Raw genomic sequence first — 6,000 nt, 5'->3', positions numbered from 1 at the left:
TAAAAAACTTTTGGGAAATAAGGGAATGGAGTTGCTGATGGAATAATGAAACTAGAATACAAAACGGTGAGGTATGAGGAAGTCGGGGAAATAAGGTTGAGAAAATAAGTTTTGAAATTATACTTGTTATTTTTTGTTTGTGTTTGTTTTCATTGTAGTTGTTTTGTATTTGTATGTTCTTATTGGAAAATTTAATAAATATTATTTTTTTAAAAAAAAGATATTGAAAACCCGAAAGGAATTAGGAAAGGATTTGAATCTCTCAAGAGAATAAGTCAATGCTGAATTATAAAATAACAGATCAAGAGGTGGAAGGAGCCATTCAGAATATGAAATTGGGCAAATCTCCAGGGCCGGATGGCTTGACTTCAAGATATTATAGATCTTTGAAAGAATGACTAGTACAGCCTTTGAAGGAAGTTTGCAATGAAATATTGGAGGGGAAAAAGGCACCAGAGTCGTGGAAAGAAGCATATATTACACTTATACCGAAAATAGAGTCTGAGAAGACACAGCTTAAGAACTATCGCCCCATATCTTTGCTCAATGTGGATTACAAAATTTTTGCTGAAATCATGGCTAAAAGATTTTAAAAGGTATTGGTAGAAGAAATTCATAAAGATCAAGCGGGCTTTCTCCCGGGGAGACACTTGTCAGATAATACAAGGAATATAATTAATATTTTAGAAAAATTACAAGTGAATATTAATACTAAAGCAGTTTTGATATTTGTGGACGCGGAGAAAGCTTTTGACAACATTTCTTGGAGCTTTATGAGGAAAAATTTACAGGGAATAGGGGTAGGCCAAGGTTTTGAAAACGGTATAGGTGCAATTTATTCAGAACAAAAAGCAAAATTAATTGTGAACAATGTAATTACAGAAGAATTTAAGACTGAGAAAGGAACACGGCAGGGCTGCCCAATTTCCCCATTGCTCTTTATATCAGTCCTGGAGGTTTTGCTCAATATGATTAGAAGGGACCAATTGGTTAAAGGCATACAAGTCGGAGCCAAACAGTATAAATTGAATTTATACTGATGCATTTATACTGATGCATCAAGCATTCGCTGATGGTTTAGTCTTGACATTACAGGAGCCAGAATCCAGTACTAAAAGAGTATTACAATTAATTCAAGAATTTGGTCAGGTTGCGGGTTTTAAGTTGAACAAGCTGAAAACTAAGGTGTTAGAGAAAAAATTAACAGTGATTGAGAAAGAGAGGTTTCAGAAGGAGACAGGACTAACATTGGTTAAGAAAGTGAAATACCTGGGGGTTAATATGACTGCTAAGAATGTGAATTTATTTAAAGATAACTATGAAAAATGTTGGATGGAAGTGAAAAAGGATCTAGAAATATGGTCAAATTTGAAGTTATCATTGCTAGGCCGAATTGCTGCGATAAAGATGAATGTATTGCCAAGGATGTTGTATTTGTTTCAAACATTGCAAATTTTGGACAAGATGGACTGTTTCAAAAGGTAGCAGAGAGACATTTCTAGATTTGTCTGGCAGGGCAAGAAGCCTCGAATAAAATTTAAGATTTTAACTGACACTAAAGAAAGAGGTGGATTTGCCCTGCCAGACCTGAAACTTTATTATGAATCAGCCGCCTTTTGCTGGCTGAGAGAATGGCTGCTTCTTGAAAACACGGACATTTTGGACCTAGGTTTTAATAATGTCTTTGGGTGGCATGCATATTTGTGGTATGACAAGGTCAAAGCACATAAAGCATTTAAAAACCATATTGTCAGGAAAGCACTGTTTAATGTCTGGATAAGATATAAGGACTTGCTTGAAAATAAAACTCCAAGGTGGTTGTCACCAATGGAAGCTAAGGCTCTGAAAAAACTCAATATGGAGGCAAACTGGCCGAAATATTGGGAAATTTTGGAATAAGAAGGAGACAGATTAAAACTGCAGAGTTTTGACAAATTAAAAAACAAAGTACGAGACTGGCTTCATTATTATCAAATAAGGGAGGTTTTTAATCTGGATAAGAAAATTGGTTTTCAGGTGGAAAAATCAAAATTGGAAACAGAATTGTTAGATCCTAAAACTAAGAGCTTGTCAAGAATATATAACTTGCTGTTGAAATGGAATACACAGGATGAAACGGTTAAATCTGTTATGATTAAATGGGCACAAGATGTTGGACATAACATTATGATGGCCGACTGGGAACAGTTATGGACCACAGGCATGAAGTTTACGGCATGTAATGCCTTAAGAGAGAATATAATGAAAATGATTTACAGGTGGTACATGACACCAGTCAAGCTTGCAAAAAATTATCATCTGCCCGATAATAAATGTTGGAAATGTAAAGAGATTGAAGGTACATTCTTTCACCTTTGGTGGACGTGCCCAAAGATTAAGACCTTTTGGGAGATGATCTATAATGAAATGAAAAAGGTATTTAAATATACCTTCCAGAAGAAACCAGAGGCCTTTCTCTTGGGCATGGTCGGCCAATTGGTGCTAAAGGAGGATAGAACTTTATGTACGCCACAACAACAGCAAGAATACTCATCGCAAAGTATTGGAAGACACAAGATCTACCCACCCGGGAAGAATGGCAAACGAAGGTGATTGTGATGGGATGATGAGCTGCTTGTGCGTAAAAGCTTAGTCCCTCAGAGTTTGGGCATGGTTCTCAAACTCTGTCCTTAGCGGAGCCCTTAAACATGACTCCCTTAATCGCTGGCAGAATCCGACAGTGGGCGTTTACGGAATCTACTCCAGCATAAAAGCTCCTTAACGGAAACGCGTCTTCTGGATTCTCTGCGCGACAGTTTCCGGCGAGGAGTGGGTGTACCTATAGGAGGTCCTGAGACTTCTCCACTGTTCTCGCTGGAAGACTCCCTGAGCCATCCCTTCGACTCACTTTCTCTCTGATCTCCCTCTCTCCCCCTGCTGGTGCCTTCCTCCGCTGCTGAGTCTCTCCTAGCTTCCGAGAGCCCCTCCACCACCTGCCTTTCCGATGGCAGTTCCCTGACATCCACCTCCCCTCCAGGGCCCCCTTCACCCCCTCCCGCCCCCTCCTCTACTGGCGGTGAGGATGAAAAACCCCGGAAAGAACACTCCTCATCGTCAGAGGATTCAAACACTTCTCTCCACTGACCCCCGTCTCTTCTCCCTGAGTCCTCCTCCTCGTCGGAGTCTATTCCCTCTTCCAGCCCTGATTCTGGGAACCCTTCAAACTCCTCTTCCTCACCGGTGGTGCCGAAGTGTTCCCTCCCGAACCGTGCCACGGGCTGAGGTTTCCTTGGGAACCGTTGATGAAACGTTTCTATTAAAACCTCGTCATTGACCTCCTCTGCCGGTACCCATGTATTTTCTGACTCCGGTTCCCCTTCCCATTCTACCAAGTACTCCACCTGATTCCCTTTCCACCTGGAATCAATGATTTCTGCCACATGCATGTTGCGTTCCCTTTCTTCTATGACTGGTGTTTGAGTAACCTCCCTCTCACGTCCCCCCCACTCCCGCCCCTCTCGGTACGGCAACAGTAAGGACCTGTGAAATACTGGGTGCAGTTTCATGTGGTTGGGCAACCTGAGTTTGAATGCCACCGGGTTGACCTGTTGTATGACCTTAAAGGGTCCCAGCCGTTTGGGTCTCAATTTCTTACACCCTCCCTTGAACGGCAGTCCTTGGGTGGATAGCCACACCCGGTCCCCCACCCTTATGGTTTCACCTTCCCGTCTGCTTCTGTCTGCTTGCTTCTTGTATTCTTCCTTGGCCCTCTCTAAGTTAAGTTGGAGTTGCCGGTGGATCGCTTCCATCTCTTCAACAAAGTGTTTCGCTGCCGGGACACTCCATCTTTCCCCTCCTTCTCCTGGAAATGCCCTGGGATGACACCCATAATTAGTGTGCTGGACCCGGGGGAAAGGTACCGTGAGCGTAGTCTGAGTCCACACGAAGAGGGGCGAGGTCCGAGGCGGGGAGCCGGGCGGGGAACAGGAACGCTGGAACAGGAGGCCGAGCAGGGTACAGGAACACCGGATGGTCAGGAACAGGAGGCCGAGCAGGGATCAGGAACACAGGAAGGTCCAAAGCCAACAACGACGTTGCTCCCGCAACCTGGGACCGGGCTGACTGGGCTTTTATACTCTTCTAAGGCCAGGGGCGGTCCCGGCCCCCAGGAGCCCCGCCTCCTCTGGCCTTAAGGCGAGCACTCCTCCTGGGAGCAACCAGTTCCCTTCGCCTCTCTGCCCTAAGCCTCTGCAGATCAGGAGAGGCCGAAGGGTTACTGGGCCCTGGAGGAGGCTCACCTGTAGCCACTGAGTCCTCAAGCCCCTCTGGGGCCAGAAGGGTTTCACCTGGGGCCAGCTCCTGGTGCTCTGCCACAGGTGCAGGCTCTTCAGCATCTAGGCCTTGCCCCAGTTCAGCCGGCCCTGGAGGCGGGGACTCCTGTGCAGGCTGGGATTCCTCTGGTTCATCCTCTGAATCGGAATCCCAGGCCATCACAATTAGCCAGGAAGGGACTCATCCCTGTGGACACATTCTCCGCGTTGTTGTAGGCAAATTCTGCCAGGGCCAACTTATCTACCCAATCATTTTCTCTGTCATTAACATAACACCTCAGATATTGTTGTAAAATACCGTTTGCCCTTTCCGCCTGCCCATTTGTTTCTGGGTGTCGGGCAGTCGAAAAATTGACCTCTACGTGCAGTAAGCTCATAAGCTTCCTCCAGAACCTGGAAGTAAATTGTTTCCCTCGGTCTGAGACCACCCTCAAGGGGGCGCCATGCAACCTAAAAATATGTTTTACAAACAACTTGGCGGTTTGTTCCGCTGTGACTGCATGCGAACAGGCTATAAAATGGCACATCTTAGTTAATAGGTCTACCACCACCATGACAGCTGTTTTCCCTTTGGATTTTGGCAGATCAGTCATAAAATCTATGGATACTGCCTCCCATGGCCTTTCTGGTGTGGGTAAGGGTTCCAGTAGCCCCGCTGGTGCCAGCCTCTCCCCTTTTGCTCGCTGGCATCGGTCGCACCCCCTTACATATTCCCGTACGTCTTCCCTCACCTTGGGCCACCAAAACTCCCTGGTAACCAACCACATGGTTTTGTGTTGCCCGAAGTGCCCCGCTGTGGGGCTGTCGTGCAATTGTTTGAGTACCCGGCCCCTCAATTCTCCTTCGGGTATGTACAGTGCCCCCTTGTAATACAACGTTCCGTTCCTTTCCTCAAACCCCCCTGTGTTCTCTCCACCTCCCCGGAGTCCTCTGAGCTTCTCTTGGGCGTATTCATCGTTCTCGGTTCCCTCTACCAGTTCTCTCGGCCCCACCAATGCCGCCCCACACACCCAGTGGTCCTCGGGGATGATATGTCTCTCCTCTGGCGCTCCCTCTCCCTCTAAATACTCTGGTTTTCGAGAGAGAGCGTCCGCTCTGACATTCTCCTTCCCTGGCACGTAGCAAATTTCAAAATGGAATTTGGAGAACTCCTGGGCCCATCTCACTTGTCTCTGGTTCAGTACTCGGGCGGTTCTCCAGTATTCTAGGTTTTTGTGGTCGGTGCGCACTTGGACCTTGTGCTGTGCTCCAATCAGCAAGTGTCGCCATCTCCGGAACGCTTCATGAATGGCGAGTAGTTCTCGGTCGTACACGGTGTAGTTCCTCTCGGATTTGTTCAATTTCCGCGAGAAGAAGGCACACGGTCTCCATTCCGACGTATCCTTTCCCGGCTGAAGAAGCACTGCCCCCACCGCTCAGTCTGATGCGTCGGTCTCTACTCTCATCGGTTGCCGCAGATCCACGTGCAAAAGTTGTTCTTCCAACGCGAACGCCTTCTTTAACCTTTTGAACGCTCGCTGCGTGCGCCTCTTCCGTCCAGACAAATTTATTCTTGCTGCTGAGACAATCCGTGATGGGCGCCGTTAAGTGGGCGAAGTTCTTGATGAACTTCCGGTAGAAGTTTCCAAACCCCAGGAACCTTTGCACGTCCTTCTTTGTTTTAGGTGTCTTCCATTCCAGTACCGCTTGA

The sequence above is a fragment of the Podarcis erhardii genome, assembly GCF_964252035.2.
Source record: "Podarcis erhardii genome assembly, chromosome: 18".
NCBI lineage: Eukaryota > Metazoa > Chordata > Lepidosauria > Squamata > Lacertidae > Podarcis > Podarcis erhardii.
This window is presented reverse-complemented; position numbering follows the sequence as displayed.